Here is a 12,839-nt window from a genome sequence, read left to right as displayed (position 1 = left end):
AATCCGCTGCTTGGGTCCTAGGCCTGGGAGGCCTGAGGGGAAGCTTGTGAGGCTGGGAAATGTGGAGCTACCACTTGAATTCAGGTTTGTTTTAGCCACTACTAGGATTAGCAAATCCAAAACAACTGGTATGAGCCCTTTGTACAGCTTGAAGGGTTATATAAATACCTATGGTTTGTCTGTTATTATGACCCAGCCCCTTAACTTGCATATAATCTTTGGGAGAATTTTATGTTGGCCTCTTCTGAGTTCCCTTTTTGTGCTCAAAGGGTAAGAAGTAGCTTCCGGCCTGCTTTTCTATCTTCCGGTTAGCTAACCCCGTGTCTGGTCTTTACATTTCCAATCCTGGACAATTTAAAATCTGCTCAGCATCAGGAGCCATGTAGTCCCTAGCAAGTAGAACGCCTTCCTCTCTTACTACCTTGCTCTCCAATGAAGTCTTGTGCTTCTAGGGAGCCTTTCAACTCTGGAAAAACATCGAAGACCTTTCTCCAAAAGACATTAAGACAGCAATTCAGGGATCCCTGGGTGGCGCAGCGGTTTGGCGCCTGCCTTTGGCCCAGGGCACGATCCTGGAGACCCGGGATCGAATCCCACATCCGGTGCATGGAGCCTGCTTCCCCCTCTGCCTGTGTCTCTGTGCCTCTCTCTCTCTGTGACTATCATAAATAAATAAAAATTTAAAAAAAAAAAAAAGACAGCAATTCAGAACAGGCACGTAATCAAGCTCAGGGAACCATGGTTCAGCTTCCCTCTATCCTCTCCCTCTATTTCAGATGCAACCCTTCAAGGAAAAAGTCTCCCTGCCTGCACAGGATGGGTAGGTTCGAGGCTGGTCTGCTGACCTATCTGGACTGTGGCTTCATGTCAGATGTTCATGAGCTGAAAAAAGGAGTTAAAGTGTTGCCAGACCAGGAATCAAATCCCAGCCCTGCAGCCATGACAAGGACCCAAAGCCTGCTTCTCCACTTGTAACACCTTCCTGAGTTGTGAGTACAGTAATGTAGAACAGTTCTGTTCCCTGAGGCCTCCTTCACTGGGCTGAGTGTGGCCAACAGTGACCCACGATGGGAAGCCTCTGGTGGGTGTGAACTCTTTAGACCTGGGTTCCCCACTCTTCTAAACCTGGCTGGGTGGAAGGCTCCTTCAGGCAATAGGGTCACTTGAGAGTAGAAAGCAGGGACACCTCAGGGATTTAGTCACCAGGTAAGACAAGTATTTCATTTAGAGAGTAGGTGTACGTGCGATCTCAACATTTTAGTTGCAACCAAGGCAAGATCACGAGGTATCCAGGCCATTCCACAGAACAGGAACCAATGGCCAATTTGTTTGAGGCACTGACAAGGATTAAGGACGTTATCAGCCCAAAACTTCAGAGACCCCACAGCACTGGTTTTTATTAGCACTTAGGGGCAGTGCCCCTACGCCTGCAAAGGGTTTTCACAGAAGCAATGGAAATCGGTGTGCCCCCCCCACCTGTTTCTCCATGCTGTGGGCCCAGCTCACCAACTGCTAGACAGTACAATGCAAGCTTTCCTATGGGGAAAGTTACTGGATCCTTTAGGTTGCTGACCCTATGCCACTTTCCCCAAGTCCCTCTCCCTACCTGAAGATCATGCTGTATATCATGGTAACCAGCAACAAACAAGGTGGAGAACCTCCCCACAAAACACCCCATCTTCCCTCAACTACCCATGATGGACAGGATTTTTTTAAGATTTGTTCATGAAAGACAGAGGAGAGGCAGAGACACAGGCAGAGGGAGAAGCATGCTCCATGCAGGGAGTGGGACGTGGGACTTATCAGGATCATGCCCTGGGCCGAAGGCGGCACCAAACCACTGAGCCACCCGGGCTGCCCCAGGAGTTTGGTTTATACACAAAAGAATCACACCAATGAAAAGCTTTAATTTTTTTTATTAATATGAATTTTTAAAGTTTTCCATTTTTAAAGACTTCCAAAGCAAGTCTTCTCCAAACACTAGATGCATGGGGACCACCTGAAAATTAAAGAGACAAGGCAGTTATCATTAGGTTCCCACATAAATAAAAACAGATTTAGGTTTCTGGCTGAATTCCACGAAGTGTTTTTCCATCTCCCCCAAATCCCAAAGCCTAACATCTAAAAAGAGGAAATGGAAGGAGGCCTGAAGACAAGAGATCGTAGTTCAAGCAAAGACACTGCAAGGATTTGAACCCTGTCCTGGAAATCCAGGAGTGCCAACCACCAGCATCTTTTGCTTTTTTTTTAAGCTAGGAAAAGGCTAAAAAGCAAAACCTGAGAAAACAAAAATTTGTTTTCTCAGGAAAAGAAAAACCTTTACAACCCTACTGAAGAACACTGGAGTATCTGCTTCAGCTAAGATGCTAGCTTAGCCAAGTCTCTTTTATGTTCACCTGAAAAAGTCTTAGCAGAGAATTTTTGCAATCCCACCCCAACAGTCCTCAATACTAAAATGCCTATCTCTGATTTGTAAGGTCTATGTTCCCACCCAACATTACAGTCTCAAACATTATCCTCCATTCACTGGCTTAAGTGTTCTAACCACAAGATAACAGTGTTATAATATTTAGTCGTGGTTTTAATAACATTTAAGCATTTGCAGGCAAATTAATGGCCTTTTCTAGTAGTGCAACCCACCAGAAGACCTCAGCACCACTGTTACCTTGAAACCGATTAGGGGTCATGCCCTCAAGGATCCAAGCTACTGGCAGCATCGAGGTGAGGGGTGAAGGGTCTGCGCTAGGCCAAAGGCAGGGAGTGGCGATGTGGCAGAGTAGTCACTTGTGGGGAGGCCTTGCTTTTTTAACAGGCTTCTGGAAAAGCTAGGGAAAAGTGGTTGCCCTCTTTCCCCATTTCCCTCCCCTTCAACCATCACTTGAGGTATGGGCTTTTTAAATAAATAGCTGCTATAAAAGCAGCATAATTGTCAGGACAGGACAAGCCCAGGGGTACAGAAGGTACTCAAAACATTCCTTTAGATGCTCCGTTCCCCGAAGAGAGCCTCAGTGCATGTCTGCCAAGCGTTGAGGCAAGTCCTCATTTCTAACAGAAGCTGGGGTTAGGAGGCTGACACCATTTTTATTGACCTTAGTGTAATAGCGCTTTGTTGTCTCTCTTGCCACAGGAAGGCTCCATGGTTGTCCTACTTAAGCCTTCGGTGCCTTTAGAGGGGTACCTGAAAAATCTTAAAAAAAGGCTTAGCGCCCACCTTACCCCTCCACCCCCAGGCCAACAAACAGCTGCTCACATGCTATTTATTCCAGCATAAAGCTGGAAGTCTATTTAACACTAAATTACTTATTCATAACGGATCTGACTTGGTATGTAAACATAGAAAAAAGCGTGTTCACCTGTTGTCCTCATTTTGTCCACTGGTGAATTCAACTGGAAGCTCCTTCTATAGTCTGAAGAATACCATCTGAAAGAACTAGTGGTTCCCAATCCCCACATTTAAAATGGACTGTTTATTTAAAGTAAATAAGCTATTTTTTTTCCTTACTGGTCTGGCTTCTCTGGCCCTTCGCATACGTCTGCTGTTTTGAATGTTCCTGTGTGTAAGAATTAAGACCAAGGGAGGGGAGAGAGAAACCCACACAAAGAAAATGCACTAAGACCACTGAACTGATAAAACGTTTCCACTTGCCAGTTAAATTTCTCGAAGGCTGTTGCTTGTTTGGAATTTATTTCTTGTCACTGATTTTAAGGTGCATCTGGAAAAGACTAAAGGCTTCAGTACCCTCCCCACCCCCCTACCAGAAGTGAACAAAAAGCATTTTACCTAAAGAAGCACAGCAAAAGGTACTTGGCTTCAATCACAAACACGAATGCTTAAAAGCTGCAGAAATTTCCTCAACACTCAGCCTTTATCACTCAGCTGGATTTCCTTCAACAATCACTACTCCAAGCATTGGGGGAACACAACTTTTAATCATACTCCAGTCGTTTCACAATGCATTCTAATAGCAGCAGATCAGAACAGTACTGCATTACTTGCCAACAGAACAGACAGACCTGAGGTCAAGACAACTGCATTCTGTGTGGTCTGTAAAAAAAAAGCTAAAACAAGTAAGCCCCTCCCCCTCCTCCCCTCCAAAATCAGGGGAAAGTTTACTTGAATATTATGCTGATACACTGCAAGGTCTCACACTCACTAGAACAGAAGGAAGAGCCAAGCGCTTATATGCAAGTCAAAATCCTGAACAGCTTCATGAAGGATGAAATGAAGCCTCTGCAAAGAAAATTCTTTAAAAACCCACATGCCCCCCCCCCCAAGTACCTATATGAAAAGGCCAGTTGTGTCAACACTGGCTAACATCAGATGAGATGATTAGAAGCATTTAAAGTTCACATGCAACTCTGGAAAAGTTGACAGTATTTTATTACTCTACCACTGTCAAATTTAGAGATCCCTGACTTTCTGGAAATAGTGTAGGTGTAGTTACCTGTTATTCTGATCATAATCTCCCACCTGTCTAAGAGGTATTTATTCCTTATTTAGAGGGCCTCTATTGCCATGTGCCTGGAATTATTAAATGCTCATCACTTTACGAAGGATAAAATGTTTTTCCTGCCTTAAAGTTAAATTCGTTCTTCCGCTCAATTCCTGATCTTGTCCATTAAAGAGTGCTCGCAGACAAAGTTTCTGAAAGATTAGAGAAGAATCCCCCCAAGATTGCCCAACACTAACTACAAACAAACAATACTTTATTTAAATGAGGAGACAGCTTTCTAAAAGCATACATTCTCTAGATTAAAATGTTTTATTTTGAAGTATTTAATGTTTTCTATACAACGTACATCACGACACAAAACTTAAGCTTTAGCAAGATTAACAACATCGGATTCTTAACAGCACAATATGCTAGCCTTTTGTAGAATTTAAGAGATTCAATTTTCTTAGTTTTATCAACATTGCCTTATGATTAAGGCACTACTACTCTTCAAAGCCTTTAAGGAATTACTTGCCTCTGAACGAGGTGTGCTATCCCATCATGGAAGCCCACGGTAAGTCCTAATTTTAAAAGGCTAGATGGGAAAATTCCCCACAATCCTGAAATCCTCTAAGGAAGGGATCAGGAAACACAGCCAAGTTCAATACTTAAGAGCTCCACAGTTCTATTAAAAATAAGCACTTATCCCTAACATGCAATACTGCAGATTCAAATTAAACTTATCTGTTAACAGCTGCCTGCTGTTTTCTGCTCCCAGATGAAATGAAGCAACTCTTCTGATAATGAAGAGAAACCTGTCTGAGGCAAACGAAAGATTGGCAAACAGCACAGCCTTCTCTCAATCCATTTGATCCCACTCTGAATTATTTCAGCTTCTTTTATTCCAGGATTAATGTTGATTTTACCATTTTTCATTTTGTTTTATTCTGCTTTTGTAAAAGCAGTATTTTGAGATGGTTATTTGATCTTCGTTGTTATTTCTCATCAATTCATTATATTACAGCTCATCAATTCTTTTTGTGGGTGTGGGTATAGCTTGATAGGCCATAACTTTTAAATGGTAGATTCCATTAACTTTAAATTGGTAGTTTCACTTGCTTAATTTTTTTTGCATATGCAGATAATGCGTTCATCAGTAGTTAAGGATCTCAGGGTTATGCTTTTTTCCCCAATGGAGGTATGAAACATAATCTTTTCTGCCTTTACTTATCATCATTCACCAAGATGCTGTTCCCTCTCCATCTAGGTCATCGTATTTGCCAGGCTGGTTATGACTCAGAAGTTATCTGAAAAAAGTCTACAGAAAAAAAAAAGGTTTCCCCGCCCTCATCCACAAAACCCCACCCCCTTTTTTATCAGAAAGGATTAAAATATACAATTTACAGTAATTTTGAAGCATACCTTAACATCTTGTTTGCAGTTAATGGAAAAATACTTTTCCTACACTAGAGAAAAGAAATTTGCTTATACACAACTGAAAATAGAATCTTACTTGATAATATAAAAGCTACCACCAGGAAGAAATCCCTTCAGGATCATTAAGCCACTTCCTTTGCTCTGAAGCTCCTATAGTAGTATTAAGTTATATTAAATCACCTGAAAAAAATTCCAAAAGAGAACCACACACTACCATATCCAAACAACTTTAGCCATTTTTTAAAAAATTCCCAAGATGATATCTAAGTCAGCCAGTGGGCTAGACCAACCCCCAGTCCTTATACTTTCCTTCCCCAGGCCTTACACTATGAATCCAGTGGATCTTCATGAACTTCCCCAGCTGCCCAATTCAAAAATTGGGGGAAAACAAAAACTAGAGGATTGGGAGTTACTTGCCAACTTGGAAGTTGAGATTTCTTTAGTTTTTCCATCCTAAGTATTTAAGTTCTCGGGCATGAGTTATCTGAAATCATAAACTAAACAATTACCTAACCCCCAACCCTCCCCAATCCCAACCATTAACAGGCCACTGCCAACTATCAATTGCCAAAATTTGCCCCTCCCCTTTAATAAAAGTTAAAGATCACATTACTTGAAAACTTAACTTCAACATCTGGCCTAGTCAAGCTCTTCTGAAGTGCTCCTGAGAAGACTGAGTATGAACCAAAGCTGCACTGTGCTGTACCATTTCAGCTTCAACTGGGAATACTCTTCCAAGGAAAAAAGCAGCTCCAATCCCTGAAGGTGTTCGTGCCAACAGCATAGCAGTACAATCCTTCTCTAACCCAGTTTGTCAATAGTACTATAGCATCTGTGGAAAATCTTAGAAAGAAAAATTTCTCCCCCAACCCTCTTCCCTGTTAAGACCACCCCAAAGTTAAGTAAATGTAACGAATTTAAAGGGTTATGTATTAAAATATCTGATGAATAAATGGAAAAACAAGAACTACCAGCCATTTCTCCAATGGACAGCTCCGCCACAGAACTCAAAAGTGAGAGCTGCTCGTGCTCTAGTTTCTAGAACTGTAAACCTGTGGTGTTCTGATTATCCTGATACTGGATTTTCTTTTTTCCTGTTACCTTGAGTCATTTGCCTTTGGGACTCTAGACAGACCTAAGGGGAAAAGAACTCAAAACATATTTTTGCGCCCCCATCCCCACAAAAAACTCTCCCCCCCATACACAGCCAAACTCCACATTTAGAAAACTTGAATGCAGGGTGAAGGAAGAATAAGGTCATCTATTCAAAAAACTGAAAGGCTTCATTACCCCAAGCTAAAAACTTCTTACAAAACTTGCCAGAATTTGGTCTCAAGGTTGATCTACCAAATTCATTTGGTTTCCCTCAAATTGGTTAAAAACAAAACAAAAAAACTTGCCATCTACCATTCCTCCAGGCCTTGGAAGTCTGCCCTCAAAAGCTTCAGACAAGATGAGAAAACAAGCCTGAAAAAGAGAAACCTACGACACCCGGAAATCGGCCTACACCCCCATAAATCCCTTAGCGCTTAAGTACCACAATTCCCCCGTTACCATTAGAAAAGCAAATTAACGTTACCATACTGAAGTTACAAAAACCACGTTAGCCCATCTCTGGTATTTTTACCACACCACTCGTCCTCCCTGGGGCCTCGCACACTGGGATGCTGCTCTAGGATCCTCTATCTATCCTCCACAGCGCCTGTTCGCCGCCTCCGCGTGGTCGCCAAGCCAAGCTGCCAAGCTGCCAAGCTGCTCGCTAGCTTCATCACCACATCGCACTGGCTCCTCCTTTCTGGAATCCTCTCCTAGCTTCACCTCCAAATCGTTAGGGCTCCTTCTTTCTTCCTAGCTTCCTTCCTTCACCAAACAGCACTGGCTCCCGGACTTCGCCTTCCTTCCTATCTTCACCACGAACTGCAGCTCGCTCCTCAGTCCTAGCTTCACCGACACTGGCTCCTGGAATCCTGTCTGCCGCTCCTGTCTTCCTAGATTCACTGAATCCACTTCTGCGTAGTACCTGGGTCTGCTGCCAATTAACGCTAGTCCTCAGGATTTAAAAAACCATCTTAGCTCAAAGTCCAATGGGAGAATGTTAAGTTGGTAGTTATTCTTGATCTTGCATTACTTCAGTTATGAAAGTTCTTTAAATTCTCCAAGAACACTAAAAGCTACCATATTTAAAGACCCTCACATTTTTAACTCCAGAAATATTCTACTTAAGTAACTTAAGTCTTTTTGGTAGCAAACGCTGTTAATCTGATTTTTATCTTTCCCTTCTAGCTCCTGGGCTAAGCTGGGTCTCGGTCTACAGTAATTTTATCACCCTCAAATCTAGCTTCTGCACCAGAAATTAAATTCATGGGCTTTTGGAAAGATTCCATAACTACTTATAAATTCTTAGTTTTCCTGTTTTTACTTTTTCCAATTTTTTGGCTTTAAACTTCTCTATCTTCTTTTTGACGTCTATCTTATGTGCCTATATTCAGCGGTTGTCCTAGCTTTTCATTTTCTACCTGATGTACTTTCCCTGACCTTATTTTCCACCTCGTTTCCAATTTCTGGCTTTCTCAATTTGTATCTGAGACCTTGTTCCCTTGTTCTTCTCTAAATATTTTTTTCTTCTGCTTCCTGCCTTCGAGGTTTAAATTATTTTTGTCTTCTAAAAGGCGTGTAATTTTTCTTCCAATTTTCCTATCTTCTCTAAGTCTTTTCTTCACCTTTACTTCTGGTCTTTTAAATCTTCACCTTCCTGTACTTCGGTCTTGCGAGTTCTCCACTTCAATTTTCTAATCTCTTCAAATTTTCATCCTACCACTAATATTTGCAAGTTTTAGCAAGTAATAGCTTAAGATCTAGGTGTCAAATGACGCAATCACTAACCCATGAATTTGAAGGGCTCTTAAATCACCTTCAAGTTAAGCTTTTTAAAAGACAAACTTTTAATCTTTACCATCTACAACCGGTCTAAAACATTTAGGCTCTACTTAGGTCATTTACATTTCAACGACAACCTGAAAGGCTGCCCTCAGATTTAAGGATTTATTGAATCCCGGACTTTGCAGTCCTCTCAACAATTCTTCTAAAATTAGATTTCTTTCCACTCCATTAAGCTTCATCTCTTAACCTCCGTCTTTTTCTACAAAGAGCATTTTCTTTCTCAAGCTACTCTTTAAAATCTTCATTGCTTTCCTTTTAAGCTCTTTTTAAGATTACAATACTACTCTACGAATTTAATGCTAAGCAATATCTCAAGAAGTATTATCCCTATTTACGTTTCCTAAAGATTGCTTTAATTCCTAGCTTTTTTTTTTTTTTAAGAAAAACTTATCTGCTGTCGCCTTAAGCAGTCCCTCCTCCCTCACCAGCCGTCTCTGCGCTCGCTGCCTGAAAGCCTGCAGCAGAACCCGGGAGAGGCATATTTATAGACGGAAGACAGCTCACACCGCGATTTCAATAACCCTCCGCCGCCTTTGTGAGGGGAAGCAAAAATAGTTCCATGGCCGGGTTAAAAATAGAACCTAGCTTTACAAGACTTTCTGGAGCTTTCGTGACAGTTCAGGCAACTTGATTACCCCCCGTGTACCCAGGAATAGTCAAAACTTACTAGCAAGTAGATTTGAACTGAAGACTTAGGCACAAAAATCACATTTAAGTAGATCAAACAGCTTTCCCTAACTTCAGAACCATTACTTAGGAATTTTTTTAGTAGCTTTAAAAATACCTCATGTTTTCTTGGCAGTACAGTAGATACTATGAAGTGCTTTATGAAGGACGGTTGAAATGGGGTTGTTGACGGCCTTTTATTTCCATTATGTAACCGAGCCTCAGCCTCGTCAGGAGATGGCGGCCATCTTAGCTGCGGCAAAGTGTCCGTTTGTCCCCCAAATAGCCTCGGGGCCTGCCAGTCGGTTCTCAGGTTAGCCCCGACATTCTGATTACCCTGTTATTGGAGAAGCCCGGGCGGTCCGTGTTATCTGCTTAAGAATTCTACTAAACGTGGAAATCCACTTCTAGAAAATGTCTCAAGTAGTTCCGGGGCAGGGCTGCCTCCTGCGTCCGAACCAACACGAAGGGGGCGGGGGACTTGTGTTACTTCACGGGCTCAGTGGTCCCGGCTTTGGGGTCCCTAAATGCTAGCTCGACCCCCCCCCACATCTCTTTTTTAATATCATGCCCACACTTTTTGTTCTGCCCAAATGTGAACCGTTTCTGAGCTTCCAAGCTTCTCGTCAAAGTTACCAAAACCCAAAACTGTCAAAGTCCAGTTTTAAGCGTCCTCTTTGATCCCCAAACGCCAGAAGGCTTTTCTGAGGAAACGACCTCGGGCAGCCCGTCCGGGAACGTTCTCAGACTTTCGCGAAACTGCTTAGGAGTGTGCTTTTCTAAGTCTGTGCTTTGGAATCCGTATTCTCTCTGGCTTGGCTCCACTTCCGAGGTTTTTACAACGGGAGCTAAAAGGGAAACAAAAGCTCTTCACCAAACCCAAAGCCCGTCCTTTCTGTACAATTTGAGCAGTTTTGCTTTCAAAGCACCCCCTGGAATTTCCCAACTAAAGGCGAAGCTGACTAAGCACCGCGTGCCAAAGATTCCGAGAAAAATCTCGTTTCCCGGGGCGGCAAGATTGTGAACCGCGAGCGAAGCCGGACAAATTGGGAGCAACAGCGCCAGGGGCTTCCCGTACACAGGTTTCCACGGGGCCATGCGGCTGCGCGGAGAACCCGGCGAGGTGGGACGTGTGGGGGGCGAGAGGGCGCGTGTTCTCCGGCTCCCCTCGGCCAAGCTCGGCCCCACGTCCAGACCCCTCGGGGGGCTGCAGGGGCCGCGGGGAGGGCTGGGGGCAGGGACTGGCCCGGAGACCTGGGCCGCCGCAGCTGCAGGCTGGACACAAAGGCTGGGGGGAAGGGCACGGCACGGCGCGCACCCCGCACCCGCCCGGCGCAGGGATACGCGAGCCGTGAGCCGCCGCCTCCCCTTGTGAGGCGCCGGCTCGCGGGCGGGCACCGCCGGCTCTAACCGGCTCCAGCCGGTCCTGGCCGCCTCCGGGAGCGGTGGCGGTTGTCGCAGGGCGCCAGTGCGCATGCGCGCCCCGCCCCCAGACCCTGTGTTTGTGCCAGAGGTTGGCGGGGCGGGGGAGGGGCGCAGGGTTGGGGAGGTGGGGGCTCTGCGGCCGCCCCTCCGCTCTTTCACCACCCTCAGGCCGCTCTTACTCCCCTGGGGCAGCTGTTGTGCCTCCCTCCCTCCTTCCTTCCTGTTTGCTACCGGGGTCTGCCCTTCCTTCCCTTTTCCTGCCCTTTGTCATTCCTCCATGTTGTATCGAAGGCATCAGTTAATTGAAAATTCGCACAGGATCCCCTTGGAATTACCAAATGCTGTTTATTGTAACACACTTTGGGTGTTTGCATGTCACCGGGTCTTATTAGTGCATAATGCCCGAGGTGGAAGAGTCTCAGAAGCTGACTTGGCAGCTGCCTTGTGTTTAGGAAAAGAAACTGAAGCAGAGAGAAAGGGGAGCTGTGGGACTCAGGTTTTGTTTTGTTTTGAAGATTTGATTCATGAGAGACGGAGAGAGAGGCAGAGACACGGGCAGAGGGAGAAGCAGGCTCCATGCGGGGAGCCTGATGTGGGACTAAATCCCGGGACTCCAGGACTCGGGTTTAAAGCCTGGAGCCCTGGACAGGGGCTGACACCCGACCTCTTACCTCAGGGCCTTTACTGTGGAACCTGCAGGATGGCGGGTCTCTAGGCAGGGAATGCCGAGAGGGAAAGATGGAGTTCGGGGACAAGGTGTAGGGTAGAGTGGCATCTGAGTAGTGACGGGGAATTGCAGGAACTTGATACAGTTTCTGTTTGTGAAACCCCTTTGGCTCCTGTAAATGACAGTAGTTATCATGAAGGTGTCGGGGAGCAGAAGGGGGCGTGGGGGACCAAGGTACTGACACCCTCCCACCTTTGCCCACCCCTGTGACCCCTGGCAAAGGTGTTGGAGTTTATTGTTCTTCCCCACTTTCTCTTTAAGGGTGGAATATTACTGCGATGCAGACGGTAACCTTCAGACACAGGCTTGATGTTTTGCTCTGGGTTGGAAATTTTTTAGTGAGATTTTAGCGCTGGAAAGAGGAGAAATGAGTCGGGTCACCTCATTTTTCAAACAGGGACCTGGGAACCTGGGGAGTTTGTGATCTGACAGCTAATTAGTACCAGAAGCTATTCTTTTTTTTTTTTTTCTTTCTTTCTCAGAACCAATTCTTGAATCCCAGAAACTGACCTGGAGCTCCCTCCCTTCCTCCTCCCCGCCCCCAGGCCCCCTCTCTGGCAATCTCTTCTACAGTTTTCTCCAGGGCTGAGGGAAGACTGGGGGACCTCCTCTGCCATCCATGCTCTCCCACTCTGGAGCTCATGACATGAAGAGCTTTAAAGTGCTTTAAATAACTGTCAGTGTTGTAAAGCTAGTCATCTCCATTCTCTTACAGATAGCATTTTCCCCATAGGGTTAAAATGGCTGTGTATTGTTTAATTAATTCTCTATGGGTTTGGGGAAAGAAAGAATTGAAAGAAGGTCAGCACTCAGGAATCTGTTGTGCGGAAAGGTGACTTGCCAAGATCAGAGAGTAATTTTTTTAACAGTAAGTGAATGATACTTTGAAGGAGATTATGGGTGCTAAGTCCTGTTTTTATTACTGTGTAGGCCCAAACATTTATGATTTCATCTCTGCGAGGTTTTGTTTGACAAAGAGAGCTTTGCTGTCTCTAAAATATTCTCATTCCTTCTCTTTATATAGTAAACCTGTTCTTTTTTTTTTTTTTAAGATTTTATTTATTTATTCATGAGAGACACCCGAGAGAGGCAGAGACACTGGCAGAAGGTGAAGCAGGCTCCCTGCAGGGAGCCCAATGTGGAACTCCATCCCAGGTCCCCAGGATCACAACCTGAGCCGAAGGCAGATGCTGAACCACTGAGCCAGACAG

The 12,839-nt window shown here is 44.6% G+C and overlaps 1 long non-coding RNA gene across 4 annotated transcripts; it reads right to left on the bottom strand.

Moving 5' to 3' along the window:
• Positions 1-1,899: 1,899 nt before the first annotated feature.
• Positions 1,900-12,078, bottom strand: LOC144292297 (uncharacterized). 4 transcript variants are annotated; one of them, XR_013359740.1, is made up of 3 exons: positions 10,555-10,688; positions 2,666-10,324; positions 1,900-1,999 (listed from the first exon to the last, which is right to left on the bottom strand). It is a non-coding gene; the product is annotated as an uncharacterized LOC144292297 (long non-coding RNA). The 4 variants fall into 4 exon arrangements; XR_013359739.1 differs by lacking the exon at positions 10,555-10,688 and adding an exon at positions 11,573-12,078 and having other exon boundaries at positions 1,900-10,324; XR_013359738.1 differs by lacking the exon at positions 10,555-10,688 and adding an exon at positions 10,731-10,913 and having other exon boundaries at positions 1,900-10,324.
• Positions 12,079-12,839: the final 761 nt, after the last annotated feature.

Source organism: Canis aureus, chromosome 21, assembly GCF_053574225.1.
Source record: "Canis aureus isolate CA01 chromosome 21, VMU_Caureus_v.1.0, whole genome shotgun sequence".
In the NCBI taxonomy this organism is placed as follows: domain Eukaryota; kingdom Metazoa; phylum Chordata; class Mammalia; order Carnivora; family Canidae; genus Canis; species Canis aureus.
The sequence above is the reverse complement of the archived record's forward strand: the minus strand, read 5'-3'. Positions and strand labels throughout refer to the sequence as shown.